This window comes from Protopterus annectens, chromosome 7.part1 (assembly GCF_019279795.1).
Source record: "Protopterus annectens isolate FY-2018-M chromosome 7.part1, PAN1.0, whole genome shotgun sequence".
Taxonomy (NCBI): Eukaryota; Metazoa; Chordata; order Ceratodontiformes; family Protopteridae; genus Protopterus; species Protopterus annectens.
The window spans coordinates 502,799,031-502,813,776 of record NC_056740.1 but is presented as its reverse complement, the minus strand read 5'-3'; positions in this window follow the sequence as shown (position 1 = coordinate 502,813,776).

Below are 14,746 nucleotides of genomic sequence, written 5' to 3'. Positions count from 1 at the left end.
GCCGACGCTATGCTGGCGCCTGGCGCAAGGTTCATGAATCCCGGGGTATGATTAATTTGGAAAAGATAAAACAAAACTCTTATTCTACTAATCCCACACATCAAAAACAATTAGCAAACAGAACAAAAAAATAATCAAATCCAAACAAATTAAAGAAATATATATATCTAATACTAAGAAAAAAGTAACAGATTTAAATAGTATTCAGGAAGCATTTAGACAACAATATAACTCTGATAATTCTTTAAATTCTCAAGAAATATCCACCAAAGATATGAAAAATTACCTTGAAAATAAAATACTTACTAGGTTAACGAAAGTACAAATAGACATTATAAATTAATCAATTACAATGATGGAACTGAAATCACAAATTAAAAAACTTAAAGTACATAAACACCTGTCCCAGATAATATATTACCTGAAATGTATAAATTAATACCTAATCAGGCTATAACCTTACTTTTAAAAGTATATAACATAGTAAAACAAGACATAAATATGCCACCCTCTTGGAAATATTCATTGATATCCCAAATAATTAAAACAGGCAAAGATGAGAAGCAATGTTCATCATATAGACCAATATCATTATTAAATATAGATTACAAAATGTTCATGGTAATATATCCAGACAGAATCAAGCACTTTCTTCCCATGTTAATCCATGAAGACCAGACAGGTTTTATTAAGGGAAGAAATACCTATGATAATCTTAAAAGTATTTTATCACTCATAGATTATACTAAACATATACATTTCGATTTAAACTTAATAACCCTAGATATTAACAAGGCTTTTGATTCGGTTAACTGGAATTTTTTAACATTAGTCTTAAATACATATAATTTCCCCATAACTTTCAATACCCTCATTCAATCATTATATAAAGAATCTATAGCATATGTCAAATTAGGATCATATAGATCAGGACCTACACAAATCAAGAAGGGAACTAAAAAGGGTTGTCCTTTATCACAATTGCTATTTGCATTAATAATAGAACCCTTTGCAAATCAAATTAGATCAAACAATAACATTAAAGGAATACACATCAACAAAACATTAAACCTTACAATACAGCTCTTTGCAGATGACATACTTCTAACCCTCTCAGACACTAACAAATCTTTACAGGCATTATTCAATGATATAAAAGAATTTCAAAATGTCTCAAACTTACACTTCAATGAAAACGAAACAAAAATCTTACCATGCTATACCAAAAAGAAATATATAAGCAAAGAATATTCCAAATATCTAGCAGTAGACAACAAAATACTGTATTTAGGTATAGATTTACTTGAAGATTTAACAGATTCACTTATATTTAATTTAAAAAAAACACTAGACAAAATAGAGCAAACAATATCTAACTGGAACAAATATATGTTTACAATGGGAGACAAATTATATCTTATTAAATCAATATTTTTTCCCAAAGTACTATACATAATACAAAGTTTCTCATTGCCACCTCCCAAATATGTCATCCAAAGATTTAACAAAATAATATTAAACTTATGGTTTCCAAATAAACCTCGAATTGCTTTAAATAAGCATTTACCAAATTGGGAAGAAGGAGGAATTAATTTACCAAACATTGAAACATCCATTTTATCATCTATCAAAAATATAACTTTATTATTAAATGCTCACTGCATCCCTATTTGGAAACAAATACATGAACAGATTTATATAGAACTTAATTAAAGTCATCAGGTTGGGAGGGTGGCTTAATGGTTAAGGTGTTTGCCTTAAAAACACAAGGTGCAAGGTTAGAGTCTCACAAGGGATAATTGGCTAGGCTTAAAATGGCTCGCAAGGGCAGTTGGCCTGGTACTAATCTATGAACCTATGAATCATATACAGGATTATTTAACTATCATACCATCACCCCTTATCTGGATGTTAAAAGATCACCTAGTAGGGGGAAAAATAAAAACAATAAATTACCATCAAAATATATAAATATTACCCTGAAACATTTATAAACAAAGTCCCAAATATCAATTCTTGTTTTTTTCTGTCTCTACCAATAGCCTTTACACCCACTATCCTTGATACATTTCAAATACAAAAAAATAAATACATTAAAGAAAAGTTCAATAACTATTGGTATCAACTAATTGAACAAGAGAAATTATTAACAAATGATCAAATAATTAACAAGTATAATATAAATAATGATTCATGGTTACTCTTGCAAATTGTAAGACAATATCTTATAAATAAAACAGAACAAATGCAAACAACAGTTAGACAAAATGTTCCTAAATTCATTGATTATTTTATTATACTTACAACACAACCTTATCAAGGAAAAGGCTACCAATCTAATATTTACAAACTTATTAAGAAAACAAACATCTATTATCCAGATGCATACTGGAATTATTACTTACAGATAAACAACCACCCTCCTAGTAAAGAAGAGAAAAAGATTATCTTAAGATCCTCAAAACAAACAACATTATCAATATATTGGCAATTATTTACTTGGAGATATTTAAACAGAAGTTTTTATACACCACATAAATTAACCAAAATATTTGCTAGTGAGGCCCGATGTTGGAGATGTCAAATCAAAATAAGAGCTGACTGGCATCATATTTTCTATGAATGCAAGTGTCTGACATTGTATTGGGAAAATATTAATTATTTTCTTCAAATTGCTTTTAATGATAATTATCAATTAACAAAATCAATGATTCTATTCAACTCTCCCATCCTGGATTGTGTGCCAAAAAAAGATTTCAAGATACTATGGTCATTGATGGCAGTAGCAAGCAAAATTATCACCATCCACTGGAAAAGTACGACTTTTCCCACATTTAAGGAATTTAGAAACTTGTCATTAATAGTTGGACATATGGAAATATCTACATTGAAGAACAGAACTACCAGACTTACATCACTTTATAACTCTTGGATGAAAATATTAGCAATATTTGCAAAAATGGACAAAGATTTATGAAATAATTTATTGTTCTTTATAATATATTTAAATGTATTCATAGCTTTACCTCTATAGACACTAATGTATATAGTTAATGTTAAGAGATTATATGTTGCAAAATTGTATATATGTTTTATCCTTTATTTTGAATCTATGTGATGTTTGATGAATTATCATATTTAAAAATAAAAAAAAAACTGTAGTAAAAATAATGATATAGTAAACCTCCAGACACTGGACCCAACTCAATTTGGTTTGATCAAGGGCATCATGCCTACTCAACCTGGTGGACTTCTTTGAGAAGGTCACTAAAGCAATGGATGGTGGCAAAATGGTTTACATTGCCTACCTTGATCTGGTCAAGCCATTTGACACAATACCCCACTTGGGATTTGTTGACAAACTCAAGAGGTTAGGTACAAGCCCTTATGTCACTCAGTGGATAGTCAACAGGCTCACAGACAGGACCCAGGAAGTTAGAATTGGGGAGTACACCTCTACAAAGAAGCCAGTCACAAGTGGAACACCTCAGGGATCAGTCCTGGGACTGCTTCGTTTTGGCATTTACTTCTCTGAAGTCAAGGCCAATGTCAATGTCTTCTGGCTGACTAAGTTTGCAGATAATTGCAAATTAGGAGCTGTTATTGAATCCCACACTGACACAGATATTCTCCAGGAAGGTCTGACACAGACAAAAAACTGGTGTCAGAGCGATGGACTAAAACTAAATGCTAAGAAATGCATAATAGTATCCTGGTAACTGTCATACTGACAACACACCGCTTACAGCTGACCCAGTAGTCAGGGACTTAGAGACACACACAGACAGTAATCTAGCCTTTGACCATCGCATGTCTACAGTAGTAAGGAAATCATTTTATGTTGTATAATTTATAAACAAAGATATGGCATCTAGGTCCTGGGATGTCATTGTTCCACTGTATTCGGCATTCATCAGACCTAAAATTGAGTACAATGCCCTCTTTGTTATGTACCTAGCCAGGCACATCCAAAAATTGAAAGAGGCTCCTCAATAAAATAATACAGGGTGTAAGTAACATGTCCTATACAGCTTGCCTCAAGACCCTATCCCTCTATTCTATCTTCTACAAGCTGTTGAAGGGAGATCTATGCCTGGCATACAGGGCATTGTCAGACCCCACTCTGATGGACTTCCTGCATGTCCACAAAACAAATGGCACCAGTATTGCACATTCTAAAGACTTAAACCTTGCCTGTAATATAAATAAGGCCTGCTGGAAACACAGGTATATATTCCAGGAACTACCGTTCTCTGGAACAGTTTCCCAAACCATGTGAAGCAGAATTCCTCCCTAACCCAATCTAAGTGTACCTTGGACATTTGGATGGAGAGCAGGAAATTCATCCCTGGGTTGGCACCTATGTCTCTAATGAACACAGGCAGCCTGTAAATGGTTCATTTCCCAGGCCTCTACTTGTAAATGTCTCTTCTCCCAATCCCCTGCTTATACTTATCAAGGGTAACATAACTTGTCAGAGATTTGGGATGCATGACTAGGCTTAAAAAGGCCCTTGTGGTCATTAGCCTAGTAAATACCTATGAACCTGTGAACCTATGAAAGCCTTCCTTTGTGCCATCTACAGTTTCTTATGGTGGGTCAACAACCCTCTAAAGTTAACAATAGAAAGTCAGAAATTCTGTTTGCACTCTTTATAGTGTGACATTCTTCTTATATAAGTTTGCCAACACCTACTCCTAAGACCACTGTTAATATCCTGAGTTTACCTAGATTTCATCCTATCTGTCAGGGTGTTATCTGCTCTACTAATTTACTCACTCCTTTTACTCATTTTTATTTGTTAATACAGTGGGGGGGGGGGTCATCTGGTCTGAGCAATTTTTTTGTCATGGCCTAGGCCATGAAGTAATATGTAGACAAAAAAGAAAAGAAAAGGAAAAATTGTACATTTTGAAATCAGAAAGGGCCTTGATATCATACAAAAATAAGAATAATAGGAGAGTCAAGAATCAGTATATACCTGAATCACTACAAAACCTTTAGCAATCAGATACAATGGGTTTTCTAATTAACAAAATTCTTCAGCAAGTAATAATATAAAGGCAAAAATAAGCTTGCATAATAAACATATAAGGGTTCACCTAACAGAGGGAGATATGAGCACCAATGTTCCAATATTACACCTTGCTGCCTTTCACTTTCTCAATGCACAATTTATGTATGTATGTATGTATGTATGTATGTTTTTATGTATGTACATATGTATTTATTTATTTATTTATTTAGCTGTTTTGCTTTAGCTTATCTTCTAGCATCTTCATTTAGGTCATCTTTACTTTTGTTCTTGCAGCCTGTATAACTAATCATCTCCTCTTAATCATCACTTAAGCCCTTCCTTGAGATGTCCCAGCATGTAGAAGTCTTTGAATCCTTTGCAAGCTATTTTTTAACCTGTTGTGGAAATATCTTTTAAGATAATTGGATCTTTCAGCAGGAAAGGGTCATGTCTCCATGACATAGATTGCAGTGTGTGTGTGTGTGTGTGTGTGTGTGTGTGTGTGTGTGTGTGTGTGTGTGTTAATCATGTGGCTATGAGCTCTAAGGAGGTATGAAGTGAGTGACATTTATTTTAATTTTTGCACATTAACATTTTCCATGTTTGTGCTACAGTGTCTCTGAGGAGGTCCAATCTATTTGTTATCCCCCACTGAGGGAAAAAGATGCATATTCTCTAATTCCCAGAATAAATACCCTTCAGATATTGTCCTTTCCTGGTACCTGTATTTACAGTGTCATCTGTTGAGCCATGTTGTGATATTTTTTCTTCAAAATCCATACGACCTATCAATAAAAATGTCACATATTTCAAAAAATGTATACAGAGGCCAAGAAGTAACTGGGAAGGGATGTTATTACCAGCAGAGATATAAAGCTACCCGAGTATAGACAGAATACTGACATACTTATTGTGCATATATTTATTCAGTTTGCAGATGGTGTGTGGGTTTGCTTTCATGGAATGATGTGCACAGCTAAATATATCACATTATACAATGACCACCCCCATTAATATTCCAAAACGTGCATGCTGATTGGTCAGCGTGCATGTGTAAATCAGACTTATACTAATGGAAAAAGTTCCGGTCGCCCGGACTTTTTCCATTAGTATGTCTTTTTTTTTTTTTACAGCAAAGGAGAACACAAGATCTCTGTTGCTTTTGAGAAACTGTCTCGCTATGTTAATGGAGTTTAACATAGCAAGACAGCTTTAAAAAAAGTAATGGAGATCTTCCTTTCTCTGTTGCTTTTTTTAAAGCTGTCTCGCTATGTTAAACACCTTTAACATAGCGAGGCACTTTGTAAAAAGCAACGGAGATCTTGTTTTCTCCATTGCTTCCACCCACAGCTCTGATGTACTGCGTAAGCATACACATGCGCTGTACATCAGAACTGCCACAGAATACAAGACAGCTGTGGAAGGACAGCACGGAGGCATTATACAATGCCATTATTTAAGAAAAGTAAGTATTTTTTTTCTTAAATAATGTCATTGTATAATAGCAATAACCCACTTCTGGGTGTAGGTAATGCTGGATTTACCTCAGTTGCCTTTGTTTGGCAACTCGGGCTTCGCCCTCGTGACCAAACCACACCAACCGTGGATAAATCCAGCATTACCCACACTCAGGCATGGGTTATTGCTTAATTATCACACTTTCTTAGCTTAGAGACACTTCAATAAGTTATTGGGATAAAATGGCATTCCAATACCTGCACTGAAAGTCAACAGATAACATAGCAGAAACAGTACAAAATTCAATCTTTGTGCCTTTGCACAGACCAGCTAAATATTAAAGCAAGATTGATTTCACTAGAAATGACTTTATCACTTGAATAACAACATGTAACATGGATAAAGTGCCACCAATATCATCAAAAATTTAATACAACAGGAAATTATAAACCTGGGTGATGTAAGACCTAAATGTGGACCTCTTCTGATAGATATAAGGAATTTCACCACCAGTAATACAAAGGAAAAATACAAATCAAAAACTATTCTTCAGACACCAATAAGTCAGTTATTTATGTTTTTATAAGGCCCTTCCAAAACATACTGGTCAATACCAGTAAATGTAAACTATGTTGGGTTGTCACTTGTTAGGATATTTTCCTGACAATGAGAAAATCAGGATGCCTTTGAGGAAATCAGATTTTGATGAGTGGTTGTCAGCTTTTTTAAGTCATTTGGAGTACATATACCTTTTAGAGGTAGACATTCATTTGGTCAGCTGGTGGATGGCCGAACGGGAAATGACAGAAAGCAGTGCAGCAAATTCTCATTTGTCCGAACGCAATATGTGTGAAATGCATATTATCCCACCCCTTTTTGACCCATGGTAGCACTTGTTTAGGTGGTAGAGTGGTCGGAAATGTCACATTCGGTGTTATTTACAACATTCCGACCGTTCGCCACTTTGAAAAATCGACATTCTGGTTCGGAAAATTTGACGTTTGGTTATGGCTAAGTCGATTAAATGAATGCATACCACTTTTAGAGTATAATTTCCAAACTGTATAATGTCTCACTTGGATTTCCTAGTTGCAGTTCCATTCTGTTGCCAGAACACCTTGTTTGTTTTTTACTGGAGGCAACCTGGGGGTGTGAAATGTGACCATTAACAGACCAGCCAAGTTGTCTTCTTGTTGAATTTCAGTAAAATACACAAAGCTTGAAGAGTAAGTCTGAGCCTTCATTTAATAACAGAAAAATAGCCTATTTTACAGTTGCACTTTCTTTCTATAGTAAGAAATGCATGTGCACTTTCTGACTCTAGTAAAAATTTTATTGTGGATATAAACAAAAATAGATTCAGGGAAATAAGAAATACTCATTAGAAGAAACAGCATATCACATAAGCAATAGTGCATGACAGAGTGTGTGTTAATGTGTAATTAATGCCCACTCAGGGGTGTGAGGGCCTCTGCACCCCTGGAAGGGCATTAATTACACACTAACACACACCCTGGACATCATTATTAAGCTTAGAAGATGGGCTGTCTGTAAAATTGTGTTTTATTTACTTATAAGTACTATATATATATTTTTTGTATATTTTTCATGTAAAATAGTTCCTCTGCCTAATGTTTCAAACTTCTGTAGTATATTTTAATGGTATTGGAGGAAGCATTTTACATCAAAAATATAAAAAAAAATAATATAGTACTTAAAAAAAGAAATAAGTAAAACACAACAATTTTACAGATAGTCCTTTCTTTCTCTCTCTCTTTCATACACAGTCACTTCTGCTTTCATACACGCATTCATTCACACGATTGCTCTCAGTCTTTCTCAATCTCTTTCACACACACACACACACACACACACACACACACACACACACACACACACACACACACACACACACACACACACACAGTCTTCTCTTCTTTCATACATGCACTCACTCACACAAGATCGCTCTCACTCTCTCGATGTCTCTCACACACAGTCTCCTCTGCTTTCATACACGCATTCAGTCACACACACACACACACACACACACACACAGAAAAATAAAAACATACATACACGTACATACATACGCACACATACACTTCTTTCTATTTTTTTTTTACACTTGCTAAACAGCAGAAATGCTGCTTAGCGAGTGTAAAAGTAATGCCGGCCTTTAGTTTTTTAGCAGTTCAAGCTCCATGGCAGCTTGATATGCTGCCGTGAAGCGGCAGACTCGTTTTTCACCGGACATTACTTGTACATTAATACCCTGCTGGAGAACGTTCATTCTCCAGACAGGGTGCTTATGTACAGTTTGCCTATTCTCTAAAAGCATTTAGAATAATTAAAGTCCTTGTCACCTTACTATGAGTTTTTAGCTTCCATGCTTTCCTAATGTAATAATGTCAGAAAATTATACCAAATTTACCAAATGCTAAACAATAAGAATCTAAAATAATTTAAACATGCTTAGAATGTTTATACATATGTTTCAATACTACATTAGTCACATTATGTGCTGCTTCTTTGAAGTTAATTGAATGATACAGTTTGCATTTACTTATCAAAATGGGAGGGCAAGAGGACAGAGAAATGGGTGCAGCTTTTGTCTGATGTTTTTTCCCGCTTCTAAAGATGTGAACTCAATCAAAGCATTTGGATGAATTTTATAGTGTTTAAATAATAAATTGCTTTCTTTCTTACAATGGATAACACTCACTCAGCTGTTTTGAATTTTAATGGACATGACTTCTTACTTCCACCTTCCATCTGGCGGTTTCATTTTTAACAATACTAGGGTGACCTATATAAAGTTCTTCTAGTACAGATTTTCTTATTTTATAAGGAATTGTTACTTAAGTTCTCCATAAGACCCATCCTTTCTTTACCAGAAGTTTCAGACCTCCTTAAAATTGCTGCAGACTGTCATGAGTGGTGATTGCTGTTGGATTTGGCCGATCCTTTGTCATGAAACTTGACAGCTATGACAGCTCTGGGTCAGTTCATACTACTTATGTCATTACATTGGTTTTATAGGCAATGCTGTAAAATTGTACTCAGTCAAAGCAATCACATGTTTTATAACTCCATCAGCAGCGTTTTCTGTAGTTTCAGGAGCAAAGCCCATAACACAAGCATATACTTTGCCTAATACTCTTGACATCGGGGACTCCACTGTGTGACACACAGATGCTTCACTCACCAGGTTAGACAAGGAGAAGGTAAAGGTTAGTTGCCTGTCTGCAGCCAGGATTTGCAATATCACACATGCACTCAATTTACGGCATTCCAGTTACCAAATGTGATTCTGTCATAGTCCATATGGATGTTAATGACCTGAAACATACCTCATTAGACTATATAAAAAGAGACATATAGAACACTCAGAATATGTGCCACAGATATGTATGAGCCTTTTACTGAGCAGCTTTCTACCTTGACCAATGATGATGTTACAGTATGAACATAAAATGATTGATTTTAACAATTGCCTTAGTTTCTGGTGTCATCCCAGGGGGACTCAATATGTGTTAGCATGGGAGATCATGGTCAAAAGACCACATTGCTGTTAAAGATAAGCTGTACCTCTCCCCCTAGGCTTTTGGATATTGGCTGAAACTTTATACACCCCCTTTGGACATTTTTAGGCAATGCCAGAAATACTGAACTGACATAGTGAAAAAAACTTCAAGCAACCTTAAGTTGTTACTGCTCAATGCTTGGAGGCTATAAAGAAAAAAAAAATCCACACCCTTCAAGCCCTCGTCACTATGGAGAATATAGGCATCTGTACTATGACCAAGACTAGGTTTAATGTTGTAGAAAATACTCCAGGTATGCAAGCCTACAGTGTCTTCCACATATTTAGACCAACAACAGCACAGACTGGGGTCAAAGGTGGAGGTCTTGATCTATGTTAGCAACAAACATTCCAGGTTGGATCACATGGATCTCATCCACATGCAAGTCACCATAGATAACGCCCTCACCATGCCCCCACAGTCTAAAGACTCTTAGCTAAACATACTAGAGGTGCTCATCATCCAGCCAAACAGCTTGTTCATGGGTGACTTTAGCTACCCCTTTATAGACTGGAAAATGTACACTGTCTCAAACTCATAGGCACAATGCTTCACAAATACCATGGAACAGATAGTGCATAGGATCAAACATACTGGATCTATTACTCCCCAACATGGGAGAGTGTTGCACCCCCCCCCCTCCTTTCACATCCTCAGTAGTGAGGTCGGATCACAAAGCTATCTCATTTGAAGTAAAAATCATCCCAGAAATACAACTAAACCAGTAACAGGAATTATTCAAAAGCAAACTACATCCTATTAAATGACAGTCTGGCAAAATTCAAAGCTCTCCCAGTCCCAAGACTACAGCTACCTATGCAGAATTATTCAGAGTCCTTAAACAAACATGTGGATGATTGCATAGAGACTGCCTTACCTACCAGAAATAAGCCCAAAATAAACACTAAAAACAATCTCACCGGTAGAATCCTCACCTAAACAAGGTATATAATAAAAGAAGAATAGTTATGGCCAGAATCAGGAAGGGCAATTCCCTTAAAGACAAATGTACTCTTATACAACTAAACAAGAAACTAAGGTCTAATTAAGTCCGAAAAGGCAGCTATGAGGTCAGGATAGCCTCACAGGCTGAGGACAGTCAGACAGCCTTCTCTAGCTATGTCTGGAATCTTAGAGGTAATACACAGCAGTGTGCTGAACTAGTGGTGACAGTACCACATACACTGATCAGGGTTACGTAACAAGTCTACTGGGGTGATAAATAAAGCTCAAACTTCACCCCACTCCTCCCTGCCCCCAGCTCCAGCAGGTGAAATCCCCTCCAACAAATGTTCACCATATATCAGCAGGGACCAGGTGTTGGCAGCACTCACTAAAGCCAAGAACACTGACTCCATTAATCCCGACAACATCCCCAGTTGCCTCCTGAACAGTCTAAATCATGACCTATAGGGACCACTTTAGGCACTTTAAACAAGCTTCATTCCATGTGAATGGAAGACTGCAAAAGTCATTCCTCTCTACAATGGCAGACCATCAACTGACCCAGGGAACTACAGAACTAATATGCAAAGCCATGCAATGAATTATCATGGAAATGATAAACAAGGACATTGGCAACCTACAGACACCAGACTCATCCCAATTTGGCTTTGTTAAGATAAGATCATGCCTACTTAACCTGGTAGACTTTTTTGCAAGTGTCACAAAGGCAATGAACATGGGTAAAACAGTGCATTCTGTGCATCTGTACCATGCTAAGGCATTCGATACAATTCACCATTCAGGCATTGTTGACAAGCTCTCTGAGCTAGGCATAAATCCTTACATAACTTGCTGGATTGCCAGCTGGCTCACAGACAGGACCCAAGAAGTCAGGATCAATGAGACCACCACTACCAAGAGACCAATCACCAGTGGAGTATCCAAGGGCCCATGCTGGTCCTGCTCCTGTTTGGCATCCTCTTCTCCGAAGTTAGGGCTAATGTTCAAGGACTCAGGCTCACCATGTTTGCAGATGACTGTAAAATGGATGCTATTATAGATTCCCCCAAGATACCAACATCTTACAAGTGGGTTTAACATAGACAAATGACTGGTGCCAAATCCGTGGCCTAAAACACAGTGCCAAAAAATGCATTATAATGCACTTTGGGAAACTGTCAACCCCAGCTAATTAGTCCATCAGTAAAACACCCATAAGAGTCAACCCACTAATAAGGAATATGACAACATGTAGACAGCAATCTGGCCTTTGACCAACATGTAGCTATGATAATAAGGATGTCATTCCATGTTGTCGAACTTATAAATAAGGGTATGGCATCCATCTCCAAGGAAGTTATAGTACCACTCTACTCAGAATTTATCAAACCTGTTGCTGAATACAATGTCCCCTTTACCATATATCTAACCAGATGCTTGCAACAGTTGGAATGTCCACAAAGGCTTCCTACCAGGGGAATTCAGGGTATGAATACCCTGTCTTGCACTGATCACTTGAAGCCTCTGTCTATGTATTCAATCTCCTACAGGGTTTTAAGAAGGGGTCTTTGCCTGGCTTACAGAGCTTCCTCAGACCCAGCTCTGATGGATTTGTTGCACATGTAAAAAACAAACAGCATCAGAAACACTAGATCCAGGAATCTGAACTTTGCTTGTAGCATAAACAACATATGCAGGTAAGACAGATATGTGTCCTGCAGGATCCCAGCACTATAAAACAGGCTCCACAGCCATGCAAAACAGAGTTCTTCCCTGACCTTATTCAAAAAAAAAAACTTTTCCATTGAATGGGAAATCTTATATTTACTCCCAGTCTGGCCCCCAAATTCTCTAGGGATAGAGGCCATCAATAAGAAAAGTTTTATTCTAACACTCCCCTACAAATGCTTAGTTACCTCCATATGAACTAGCCCCCCCCCCATATAGACACCCATGATACTTGGAACCCAAATGTTTTGGGGTGTGCAGCTAGGCCTGTAAGGGCCCTAATGGTCATTAGCCTAGTAATAACCTATGAACCTATAAAACACACTTTAGTTAAAGCTAAACAGATCTTTATCAATGCTACAACAACTTCTTGCCAATACAAAACAACTCTGTCAGTGTAAGACAGCTACTTGTGCCAAACAGAACTTCATTAAAATTCTCGTAGTACATGGACATTCTCCACTCTGATTGCTGCATGTAGAAAATATTATTCATCTTTACCAAGTTTGCTATGGTGAAGTTGCAAAAAATATCAGGCCTTCTTTTTAACACACTTTATTTCAGAAATTGGTACCTCATCTTGTGCCTTCTTTGCAATTTTGCAAAGGTTAAAAAGTAACCCTGTTTAAAGCTTAAATGAATTGCCCAGCCAGTCAAATGCCAGAAAGTTTCCACAGTTTATTAACCCATTAACTTTTTCATGCGTCACCAGATATGAGAGCCCAAATAAAATTTTAAAGTACCAGAAACAGGCACCAGATAACATTGTTTTATAAATGAAAACGCATGTAAACAGAACTATTAAAGCAAAACTTTTCAGAGAATTTCAGTTATAGGTTCATAGGTTCATAGGTTTATACTAGGCTATCTGCCCTGGGGCATTTACAAGCCTAGCCAGAGTGTGTTTGGCTTTCGCCACCCTTTTAGATTGGTTTACTGAGCCTCTGTAGAGTAGGTCACAGAAGATAGCCCTTTTAAGGTTATTTTACTGTGCCCCTGTCTAGCAGGGACACAGAAGAGATCCCAGGGGTGAACTTACGATCTCCCATCCACTCGTCAAGATTTCTCTTGAAGCGGGTCAGTGAGGGGCTCTGCCTAACGTGGACTGGGATTCTGTTCCAGAGTGAAGGCAGCCTCTGGGATATGAATCTGTCCCTCCAGTATGTCCTATTTATTTCTGTGCTGAGGTTTAAGTCCCTGGAGCATGTAGCTCTAAGGGATTTGGATTTCCTGAGGTGGAGCATGTCCATTAATTCTGGGTTGGACATGGCTTTATACGTCAGGCATAGAACACCTCTGAGTAGGCGGTAAGCAACTGAGTAGAGCTGGAGTTTCTTTAGCCGAACTGCATAGGGCATCTGTTTGAGTCCCTTGATCCTCTTGGTGAGGTACTTTTGGGGCCTCTCCAGTTGCTGCAGGTGTTGGGTAAGGTACATCCCAAATGGGGCATTGTATTCAATTATGAGCCTGATGAGTGATGAGTAGAGGGGCACAATGATCTCTCTTGTTCTAAATGTGAACCCTTTTGTGATAAGGTGGGATATATAGAAGGTCTTTCTAACCACTCTGGCAACATGATTGTCAAAAGAGAGGTTTCTATCTACTTGGGTCCCCAAATCCCTAATTACTTCTTCCGTACTTAATGGATTACCACCTATGTGGTAATTTGTGGGCACTTTGTTTTTCCGAAGGGGATGACTATGCACTTTATGGCATTTAGCTTAAGGCCATGGCTCTGGCACCAGTTATCCATCTCTGTGAGACCCTTTTGGAGGATGCTTGTGTCAGCCGGAGAGTCGATTATGGCGCCCAGCTTGCAGTCATCTGAGAACTTGGTCAGCCATAGTCCTCCCGTATTAGTCTGTACCTCAGAGAAGTATACGCTGAACAAGAGAGGTCCCAGGACTGAGCCTTGTGGGATGCCACTTGTAACTGATTTGCAGTCTGACATGGCACCTGCGATACTGACCATGTGGGTTCTATCCCTGAGCCAGTTTGCAACCCATCTTGT